The 12,088-nt window shown below is 48.4% G+C and overlaps 1 pseudogene; it reads left to right on the forward strand.

The window, feature by feature from the left end:
- Positions 1–12,088, forward strand: part of LOC149334667 (uncharacterized) — a 67,007-nt pseudogene that overhangs the window by 37,419 nt on the left and 17,500 nt on the right.

The raw sequence follows: 12,088 nt of genomic DNA on the forward strand, positions 1-12,088 counted from the left end.
TGTTGACAGTTTCCAAAGATTTCCACGAGTCCTGCGTAATCAAACAGATTTCTTTAGACGCTTGAAAAAGGCCTCGCCGGTGCCACTGCTGCTCAGTGTGTGTCGATTCTTCGTCGGTGGAGCAGGGTTTTGTATCTTCTTGATTGTGACGTAGTGTCCGTGTTGACTTGAGGGCTAATGACAGTCCCTGGAGCTGTGGCGTAATGTTGACAGTTTCCAAAGATTTCCACGAGTCCTGCGTAATCAAACAGATTTCTTTAGACGCTTGAAAAGGGCCTCGCCGGAGCCACGGCTGCGGAGATGCTTATTCACTGCCGTAATTCCTTTGTCTCCTCTATTACGTTTATGTTGGGGAAATCGGTATTTAGAAGCAGATACTTTTTTATGGCTTAGAATTGCGTGATCTGTGGAGTTGACTGCACCACTGGAGGCGTGATGGTTCGAGTCTGTTTCGTACGATAGTTTTTTCGCAAAGGCACCTTGTCGTTCTTTTCATAGTCCCAAACGTAAACTAGACTGTTGATAAAAATTTTGTCGAATACTAATGAAACTTTGTCGCCTTTATCGCGGTTCGGCTTGGTACTCTTGCAGAGATTTCTTCTGATGTCTCTTATTTTATAGGAAAAGTCTTCGTCGATCGATATACCTCTGTCTTTCATCTTACGTACTTGCTTTAGAATTTCGGTTTTTTGACGAGAGTCCAGGACCTTGAATATAACTGGCCTAGTTTTGTTCTCTGCAGGTTTTCCCAAACGATGAATGTTCTCTATGGTAACTGGTGCGAGATCAAGTTTGTCTTGAATGATCTTTTGGTTAGAATCACGCGCCAGGGACTCAGAAGTCTCGTCTTCTTCTTCTTTGAAGCCGTAAACAATTAAGTTTGACCTACGGCTGTGGTTTTCCAAGCATCTATTCTGTTTTCCAGGTTTTGAATTACACGATTCATAGATCTTAATCCTGAAGATCTAAATGCTTAAGAACCGCCAGGCACAGTACAATATTTGTGAGAATTTTTATGAGGAGGCGCTTGTCAGTGCGATCCAGGGGCCGGGCAGCGCCGGTGCTCCTCCTCCTAGTAATCGGTGATGTGTTTGGTTTGGTTTATTGGGGTTTAACGTCCCACATCAACGCAGACTATGAGGGACGCCGTATTGAAGGGCTCCGGAAATTTCGACCACCTGTGGCTCTTTAACGTCCATTGACATCGCACGGTATACGGGCCTCTAGAATTTCGCCTCCATAGAAATTTGGCCGCCGCGGCCGGGACTGAACCCGCGTCTTTCGGGCCAGTAGCCGATGGCCGTAACCACTGAGCCACCACGGCGGGGTGGTGATGTGTTTGAATGTAAGGGCCAGATTAATTGGGAGTAGGCTTTCACGGACAGAGAGATAGCCCTGATCGACCTGCTCGTTTCCCTGGGGTTCCGGTCACCGGGGACCCAAATCAGGTTACGTAGAGTTGGATCTTCGTATCGGCAGCTAGATTGCTGAATCCGCCAGGCAAGCCGGGGAGCCAATCCCAGCTCATAGTTCCGACAGGCCCCTGGCGAGTCGGTGATGTGTTTCGACTTGGGATCAGTGACAGCCAGAGTAATGGCAATCTCCTCCGCGTGTGTTGCGCTGTATGCTTTGAAAGTGAGCCCGTTAACTGTGTTTATGTTGTGTACAACTGCGGCCGTGTACCACCCCCCGTGGTGTGGTCCGGCAACGTCCAGGAGATACCCGTGTTACTAATGACCATAGTATCGCGCCAACGCTTCCGTGCGCGCATGGCCGCTATGGTATTCTCTGTACATGTTGCGGGGAAGAGGTCGCACCCGGGAGGTGCGTCTCAATGAATCTATAGTCGAAATAAAAGTTTTACTGCGCCACCACCGGGTTCAAGATGATGATGACCGGGCAACTATATGCAGCTTGGCGTCTGTAGAGTTGAGTGCGTTCCGGACACAAGACAGACATCGTACCCAACCTACCACCCTGGCAGGTGGCAGTTAATAGTTCATCGCGAGCGTATGCTCACCCAAAGAATTGCTGCACTGCCGCGTGTCTGTCACAACGTTGTCTATGCTAACGCATGCAGCCCACATCTTTCTCTCTCACTACCCCATGTACCTCAAAGCACGAATCAGGCGTCCTCTGACCCAGGGAGCTAGTTATGCACACTTACTTTGCTTAAAATAATCGGAGTCTAAAGCGTTGTCGACGCCAACGGCAATGAACGCCATAAATGCCGACGGCCAATGGCTTCAGTGCCGAGTTTCTACCACAATGTTCCCTATGCCAATGCTTGCAGCGCACGTCTCTCACTACCGCCACATTGCTTAAAGCACGACGGACATTTCCACTGTCCCAGGGGGCCAGTTACGCGCCCTTCCTTTCCGTCTCTTTGTCTGAAGGTTAAACGGAGGCGAAATCTCCAGACACGGTGAATTCGGCTTTACCTAGCGTAGTGAAGCTTTCTCTTCAAAACGGCCGTCGCCGTGGGGATCAAACCCTCAACCTGAGGACTAGCAACTGAACACCAAAGGCACTGATCCGCCGACAGAACTGGCAAGTTCTATGTAGCTTGTGTGCACATACAGCAAAACTATATTGTAAGCATTCACCAACTTGATGAAGTCTCTCTTCCCACGAGAGAGCATCGCAGCGTATACGGTTTCGGAGTCGCGTCTGTATTAGTACAGAGGGCAGAACGCATGTCTAGAACACGTTCTGAGCGTGTTTCGGGCTGATCACGCGATACCTACCGATAAGATTTGGTTAAAAATAGTCTGGATGTAAACATGTGCAGTTAGATTCACAGAACTTAGTAGTCAATTTTTGCCTTCTTGGTCGCAGCGGCTTTGGGAGCGACGGAAAACGCAATTTGGTTGTTCTAGGCATGTGTTTTGCCCTCTGTACAAAGCGCTATTCATATTTCTTCTGCGCAGATGATTGAAGCTTTCCCAGAACTTGTTGCACTCTACTCCTCAAGCGAAGACTCCTCCTTGGAATGCGTGATCATCACGCGAACGGAATACAACGACAAGACAAAGGTTGCCACCTACGTCTGGAATCTTAAAGGCAACGGTAATTCGAAGTAAGTGCGCTTCAAATTGCTACAAGTGTTAGCTTCCCCAGAGAGTTTTTTTTTCTAAAAGGATTGAGCGCCAAAACCGACAGCGCACAGCAAGAGAGACGGTGTAACAGTAGCTTGGTTTGGGCTAGTTGGTAGCAGCGCCTGTCCTGTCCACTTCTGTGTCGTCCGTGTCCTTTTTGCTCTATATTTTCGAAGAAGAGAGACGGGGCAAGCGCATCCGACATCGAGACAAGCGGGACAAGCGGTGGACTGTGTGCTGTTTGTTTTGGCGCCAAATACTTTTAAGAAAAATGAACCAGTTAGCCCCCAGAAAATATTACTAAAGCACTATACTTCCCCAGAGGTTTCTTTTATATTTGCTGAAAGCAGCAGCCGCTGCGAAATGAATGCCATCAAGTAATATGTCCGTGTGGGCTAATTGGTCATTCATACAGAAGTTGGCAGCGCAAAAAGAAAAAAAAAAACAGGCATGACATCAAAAAAACAGATCAAAGGACAAGCGCTGCCCTACCAACTCAATTTTTATTGAAAATCAGACCAAATTCTGTAGATGCTAAGACATAATAAGTCTACTTATCCGGATGCCAAATCAGGTTTGTTCCTGATAACTGGTGATGCCATTAGCGTTCATTTTTGCAAAAACCTACGTCCTCCTGCGTCTTCCAACTCAAAAAACAGTACGTTTTTCACGCAGCGCTGGCAGAGAAATAGCCAGCGCTGTGAATGTTTTAATGCATGCAGCTATGACCGTAATAATTCAGAACATCAGCGGGAAATTCCGGGAGCCTAAAAGCAGCTTGAGCGCTGCTTCAGCGGTAATGGTACAGCGGCGGCCGCGACTTCGTGACTTGAGCCTGCAGAGCCGACCTATTTACTCCGAATAGACGCGGGAAAGTAACAAGGTCTACCCAGTTTCTTCTTGTGGCCTCGTGGTTTTTTTTTTTTTTTAACATGGTATTCTTTACAGTGAACCAAAGTTCTATGTACATTAACTAAGCACAAAACACGAAGAAAACAATCGCAAATAAACACCTAAACCAAGTTCGTTTAACAGGCCCTTTTGCTGGGCTAGTTGGTGTGACATTGTGTTCAGGAAAGTAAAAAAAGTGCTAAATTCTATACAAACCACACAGAAAGACGGACAGGACGGGCGCCCGTCCTGTCGCAACACAGGGCACATAACTAGCACAACATATGGCAAATGGGCAGTGGAAAGAGCAGCACTAGGAGTGCTCGCCACTGCGGTTCAAACTCGGTCTGGGCGCACAATTCCTTTAGATGAATAGTGGTCACTAGCAGAAACAGAAGCTTCACAATGTCAGTCCATCATGCGCGTTTTCCAGAGGCTGTGCAGTGCAAGCAGAAGGGACGTGTCTATGGGTTTATCAGCAGTTGGCAGTGCAGTGAGATATATCGTACAGAAGGGGGTGTAAAATTAAGCATTTTTCATTGTTCGTTGCAAAATATCCCGAAGCAGTATTACATCTTTGCGATCGATGAAACAGTGTTGAATCGTTTCGCGAGCAAAACAAATTTCACAATTTACCGTTCTGTCGTAGTGGATACAGCATGCCGGCCAGGTAGACACAAGGTACTTAGTTTGAATCCCGCCTTTAACAACTTTTTTCTCATCCTTATCTTTATTTTATTTTTCAGGGTTTTAAATCTATTCCACCAACTTGATCGTTTTTATTTTTTTAACCCAGGCCCTCTTTTTTTACGCTTGAAACCAGCGCCGCGTTCCGGTATGTATCTCAGTATGCCGCGTCCCAGTCTCGAGCGCTATACTGGGCCCATTATCCGGTATGGCGCTGTCAGTATAGAGCTCAGTGGCACTGAGTTTCGCAAGAGGGATGTATAAATTGTGGTCTTACTTGAAAATAACAGCTGAGATGGCAGTGCAGCTACTCTGCTTTGGTCTATATTCATTCGAAGTCGTCCCCATTTTCATTGCGCTGTAATTTTCCATGAGACCAATGTTCCCCTGCCACTGCAGCTGTTGGTGAAAAATGGGAACACTGCATAATGAAGTGTAGACTAAAGAAGATTGGCTGTAATATCCAGTAAAAACTATACATCCAGGCTGAGGAGAAACGGAGGACTGGTGTCGACGTTGTATCACAAGTAGTCAGGAGGAAAAATACTCTTGCGCTCGTTGACTTGCGCTCGTTGCGCTCGTTGAAAGCACCAATCTTCAGAGCCTGCTTATTTCCAAAAGTCATGTTTCTTGGAGATAACCATAAATACTGCTCCGCGTGAGACTGCTTTCTTATTACTGAAGAGGCATCAATCCCAACACTGAAAAATTTGCTGATTGTTTAGCATGGTTAAACCTGGTAAAAAGCGATAGCTTCATCTTCGGTCTCTTCTGCACGTCGCCGCCGCACGGTTTCATTCCAACGGCGGTATCTGGCTTCCTTCAGCCGAGCCCACTCGTCCATCTCTATCCGGGGCTGCACCGACAAACGCCTCTTTTATACAACCGCTTCGCCTCCTCTCCGTACTCTTGCGGATGCGCAGCTGGCGGAGCGCCGGTGCCGACACGGCCGCTGCAGCCACGCTAACCGCACCAAGTGCCAGGCCAAGCGAGGCCCCATCCCAGGTGCGGCGGTTGCCATGACAACGACTATGCTCTCCGGCTCCGACAAGGCTGAGGCGCAGCCACGCTGATGGCTTGAAACCTGGCGAAGTGAAGCTGTCGCTTCAAAATGCACTGAAGACCTGGTCATCACCATCAGCACCCCACTACGGCCGCTGCAGGACGTTCGCCTCCTCACAGTGACCTCCAATTCGTGAAAGCTGGGGTCACTCTATGCTCGAAAACTAAATAAGCTGCTGCCTACCCGCGTCTCTGCTATACCACCTACATTTACTTCGCCTCGGTTTCTGCTCTGTTGCAGTGAGGCGGATACAGACGACGGCGTGAAACTGGACTTGTTCAGGCGGACTGCATATCACGTGTTGCTATCGGCACTCCTTCGAGCTTAATTATAACGCATGGCTCGCGCCACGTGATCTTTCTATTTCTCATCCTTCTCCTCTCCCTATTTGATCAATTGTGAACCCGTACTATCTCTGTAAGAGTGGGCTGACAGACTGGTTCCCGCGTGTTGCCTTCTCCGTGTACAGATCGTCTCTGCGGCGCCAAAGTGTAATATCATTCGTCTTCGAAGTTTCATGACGCCACAGAGGACACAGTCTGCCGGCTGCTTCTCCCGTATTTGTGTTCGTCGTTATTCGCGTGACCAAGTGGCAAAATTGGCACGGACAAAGATGATAACAAAGCTGCTGTTATTGGGGAATGATTTCACGTCAATTTAATCAGTACGTTCGTTTCGTCGTATTATGAGGGCTGCTCCCATGCAAGGGCTGCTTCCACTCAGGTTACGCTGTGAAAGTGTATAGGCAACACAAGGGTATCGTGCGACTTGATATGAATTAACTGGTGGCGCGTACGGAATATGTACCATGCGATTATTTAGCGTACACTCTTCCATTGCGTATGCCTGCGTACAAGTGCGTCCGCGGAACTATTTCCAGGGGGTGCACCCGATGGCCGGGTATAGGGGAGGCGGTAGGTTAGCACCAAAAATGAACTATTTGTGGTCTAAACTGCGCACATGAAAAAAAAAATTAGAAGCAGCAAATTAGTGCTAGGCTTGGAGAACAAACATTAGAGTTTATTAATGAACAATGAATTGAACTCAATAAGCAAAATCCGATAACTTCCGACACCTAAGCGTGCTAATCAATTTGTATAGTCGTTTTTTACTGGTGCATATATAATGTCCGTAATTCCACGGAGGGGGGGAGGGGGTGCGAACCCCTTCTCGGACGCCCATGTCCGCGTACGCTACGCTAAGCTCTCTCTTCGTAATTCCACACTCTCAGCCGATGCAGCTCGGCCCATCGCATATGAAGGCACGAGTCTCCGCGCTCTCCTCAGGCACCCACAATGTGCGCCCGCGAGAATAGCATAACAGTTGGTGTCACTTTTGCGCACCAAGGATAGTATAAATGTGGTGCGGGCACCTCTTTTTGCGCAGAATGTTTTATCCCTAGACTGTCAGGCACCCCCGAACGCGTTTTGAGCAGATTCGAATCAGAAACCCGCGGTGCCTGTCAACAGTGCAGGGTGGTGAGCCATTCGGAGGCTTTATTTCCAACAACTCCATAAAACAGTTACTCACCGTGAGTTATCCTTCACCGGTTGTGCCGATAATGAGTTCTCTCCTTTGAGCAAACACTAGCGCAACTCTCCTGGGCTACTGTTTTGTTTATTGTTCTAATGATTTTTTTCTCCACTGCTCGCACTCTTTTCAGAAAGCAGTCTGTGTTTCACATAAAGAAAGGCAACGCTCTGGACCAAGTACAGTACATTCTCGACGACGGTGAGCAGCCGCCACCCATTCCTCCGTCCATTCGGCCGAATGCACGAATTTTTATCTGACAGGTCATGCCCCTGTGATGAATATGGTGGTTCAGTGAAAAAGCTACATCGATAGTTTGCAATAATTATTAAGCGCCCTTAAAAATACATGCACGCGTTACCACATTCCTTGAATTTGTATTTCACTTCATCTAAATTTGGAAATTTATATCGCCTTAACTCCGGTTGGTTTCTTTATTAACTTTAAAGCACTTTGTTATGCGGCACACAAAAGCTTGTTTGCAAAAATGGTACAGCGTTTTGTCAAAGAAAGGAGGGAAGCTTTCTTTCACTCCCACATTCCTTCCTTCGCTTACGGCGCGGTTTGGGTATCCACCAAGATGCAATTACTGTGCCAATTCCTTTCCTCAAAAAAAAAAGCGATCAAGGCGAGACATTCTTCGAGTGCTCACATACATATATAATGAAGCCGTTCGGACTTGCAAAACATGGCGCAGTGAAACTGGCTACACCAAAAGTCTTCAGCCAGACCGCACGCTTCTATTGACGTTCTCAGAACGTCGGGTTTCACAGTAAACGCCATGTAGAATTTCACTCAGTGAGCGGAACAGCGGCAGCTCTAGACGTTCTTGTGCTACCTCTGGGATCAAGAAGATCTGCCTTATGCTGTGGTGGTGGTGGTGGTGAAAATATTTATGAGGAAGGGAGAGGAGGTATGCTCAGACCGTGTGGGTTTCTGAGTGGGCACAGGCCACCAGCCACCGCGGGTTCGAGCTTCGTGCGAACCAAGGACCCCGATCAGTCGTCACCACACGCACCCTGAGGCACCGCTGCGGCACACTCAACCTCCGCAGGGAGGAGAGCGATTTGCCGCAAAGAAATAGGCCTCCAAATTCACAATGGAGACGCTTATTCACGTCGTCCTCCAGCAGGTACACACACACACTAGAAGCGTGTGTGTGTCTAGATTCTGTGTCTAGATCTGTCAATAAGGTAGAAGCTTTGTTTCACTCAGTGCCATAATGCGGAAGCTTTTGTTTTGTTTTTTTCTTTTTTTCCTGCTCTTTTCTACCGTTTGGTTTTGGTTGGAATGATGTTCTGTTTCAGATAACAAGTTCTAGTGTTAATATATTTTACAAAGTGTTGTACATTGTGAATACCTTTGTAACCCACTGCCTCTATAGGCCTGTCGAAGGCTTACAGTATTGCTAAATAAATAAATAAATAGTCACCCCGTCCCGGGGGCTCGCGAGGAGCAAGACTCCGCTGCGCGCACGGAGCGACCAGTGCAATGCGCGCCCCTAGCACGCCGCTGCAGGAGAATGTCCTCGCGGCAGTGCTGTGATGTCTCTCTCGTGTCGACCAAGAGGCCGTTTGCGAGAGAGTGTGTGCAGTCAACGCAAGGTACGCCTGTCGGAGGTCGCTGGACCCCGCTGGACAGGCTCGAGCCGCTGCAGGTCAGAGGACACGTGCTGGCGAGCTCGAGTATGCACTGGTCCGAACGGCAAAGGCCATCACGGACAAACAGTAGCGTACGCACCTTCACTGACTCGGAGGGATCTCTGTCTGGGCTCTGCTCGGACGGTCGCGCGGCGCGCGGCCGCCCAAGCGGGTCCCGAAATCCCGCCAAAAGGCGCCAATGGCAAAGGCCCTTGGGGAGCCGGAGTGGATCTGTGCCCAAATGACAGTGATTAGTCAATTAGCCGCCCCTGGACCGCCTGAGGCGGGAGAGGGAAAGAGGAGAACAACGCGGGAAGCCGGCAACAGCCGCGCGAAGGCCACGGCGGAAAGCCAGGATTCCCACACCCATTAGGTGAATGTCCCACACAAGCATTAGGTGAATGTCCCTAGTTCGGGACCCCAGTGGCAGTGGCCGCCACCCGGGCACGCCGCACCAAGGCTTGTTGGGCCTGTAAGTCGTGGCAGCCGAGCAGTACCGCCTCCCAGTCCTCCCGGGTTGGGTTGGGGATGCGGGGAATAGCCGGGTTCGAGGAGCAGGCCCACACCATGTGATAGGTGTCCGAAGAAACCGCACTACGATGCGGACACCTGCGGCTAAAGGAGGGGTCAAAATGTTTAAGTGCTGCCGGGCACAGCAATGTATTGGGCAGAATACGGAGAAGGAGCCGCTCATCCGCCTACTTGAGCCCTTTACATGGGCGAGGGTAAAAGCGATGACTATCTTGATAGTAGGGGGTAATGGCGATAACTATTTTGAGAGTAGGTTGTAATATCTTTGAAGGTATAGACGGGGTTAAAGTCGGGTTGCTATGAACAGACGAGAATGGGACAGATGATAGGCCCGTTTGGATGTGCGGACGAAAAAGCCCGGTAGCACTTGAAAGACAATGAAGAGGATTCTTACTTACTTTTCTCTTTCGCTTGAATTAAAAAGAAATTTAATTTGAATGTAGTTTGAGGGCAGCGATATTCATGCAGATCATAGAGGAACAAAAATGGCTGTTGCTTAGCTCAGCTATGCCTTAACACGTTTTGGCGGGCTAGTTGGTTAAGCATCTTGAATAAACAGCGCGAACGAAGACGAGCACAAAAGACAAGAAAATGGACGACACAGCGCTGACTAACAACTGAGGGTTTATTGCTGATCACACAAGTATAAATGCATAGATGTCGGCAGAGAGGGAAAGGTATACAAAGTCCAAAACAAACAAAAATCCATAAATGTGACAACAGCAACAGAAGCGCGCTAGAAATCAGCGGAGATTATCAGTCCCCAGGAGTGATAGCTCTTTTTCCAGTAGTGTTAGCGAAGGAGTGCTTATACATGCATTTCCCTGCTTGTTGTAGGCCTCAATAATTTCCCTCGCAGTTTTTTGCTGATTTTTGGCAATGACCTTGGTTTCATGATATAGCGGTACGCACTGTTTTTTCTCTGTCTTTGCCCATTCACAGTCCCGGCAATGAATGCCGAGGTGACCGGAAACTACTTTTGACACTTTATAGCTGTGTTCGCTCAGCCTTTTATTGATACATCGTCCCGTCTGTCCAACGTACTGCCCTCCACAGGGCAGAGGGATGTTATAAACAACCCCCTTATAAACAACCCGCAGCTATGCCTGGATATATAAATGAAAGCTTTAAAATGCCCTTGTTGTCGCACAGAATACGAGGCCACAGCCGTTCACATACGTTGCACACATATCCAAATGGACTACACGTAAAGTCTCTCTCGAAGGTCCTCGTAGCCGAAGCACAGAATGGCAGACCGATGACGTCGTCTGTCTTACGTTCCGCACTGCGAGAACTCGCATCGGTTGGCTGCCTAGAATCCACCGCAGCTGCAGCTCCACGGGTCTTCGCTGCCGTCTTTCGGCGTCTTTCAATTGCCGCTGAGCCAGGTGATGCCGCCGCTCTTCGTCGGTTTCTGCCGCCAGCTTGGCTCGTTTCCGCTCCCCTCCATTCGCTGAATCCCTCCCATGAATGGCAATGCCAACCGGATGATCAGACTCGGCCCGCCGCCTGCGAGAAGACGTCGGATCGAACCGACTCGCTTCATCCATAGTGAGAAACTGGCAGCCGTGCAGACGAGAGCGGCGCCTTCGCTTTTTTAAGCAGTCGGAGTCATGTGGCTAGTCAAGTGACCACAGCTGACAAGACGACGGTCGGTGCAGCAACGGCGACCCACGTGGTTAGTCACGTGACAGACACACCCCCACCGCTCCTCCGCTCCTTGGTTTTCATTCTGTTACGAATTTTTTATTTCTTGAGTCATTGTTTAGTTTTATTGCAGGCATTCTCTTGTTGACATTTCATGCAATATTCTATGATATTAAGAACTGCCTTCATCGTAGATTTGTTCCATACATGCCTGTATTTATATTCCTAATAACTGTACCAAGTCGCTTACCTTCTGTGAGCTTTCATTTGTCTTTCTTTTGCTTTTTTTTCTGAGAGCTGTGTACAATTAACTTGGCACAATTTTCTCTTGCTGTATGCCATGCTGCCATGTAGAAAACGGCCGTGGGCCTAGTCAAGCCCATAAAGGGGCTTTTTGTCCACGACCCTCAGCATTTTTGCGATGCTGAAATAAAGATTTGATTTGATTTGATTTGAAGATGAATAGTGGCCTCCCATTGACCTTGGCTCTTGCTAGCCCAGTAAAACTCTCGGTTTAAAACAATGACATTCTGCCGATGACAGCGCAGCCTAAAACTTCCAATGGCGAGTACGGTGTTCTACCACTTGAGGTACGCGGCGACTGCCTCACTTCCTGCATTTCACGTAGCCCTTGCATAAATGCGAATTACCACATTTCTTTAACAATTTCTCTGTATTGATTACAGCCGCGTACAAATGCTTCTACTTTACTATTAAAAGTTATAGTAGGTGACTCCCCCGCCGTATCTCGAAAGTTCTTTTTCAGCATTAAAATTGAGCGCGGCCGGGTATGGAGGTGATTTTGCCACACCTGTGCGAATCATAATCGTGATCAAATTCATTGACCACCAACTTGCTATTGGCTGTGAACCCAAACCTTTACTGCCACATTAGGTACAACAACATAAACACATGTTAAGATCTAGTAACCGCATAGTTAGGCAAGGAAAACACATGGAAATGACGTTCCCTATAGAATACTGGTTCCAATAGAGTTCATC

The sequence above is a fragment of the Amblyomma mixtum genome, chromosome 8 (genome assembly GCF_055824585.1).
Source record: "Amblyomma mixtum isolate Tamu chromosome 8, ASM5582458v1, whole genome shotgun sequence".
Lineage (NCBI taxonomy): Eukaryota > Metazoa > Arthropoda > Arachnida > Ixodida > Ixodidae > Amblyomma > Amblyomma mixtum.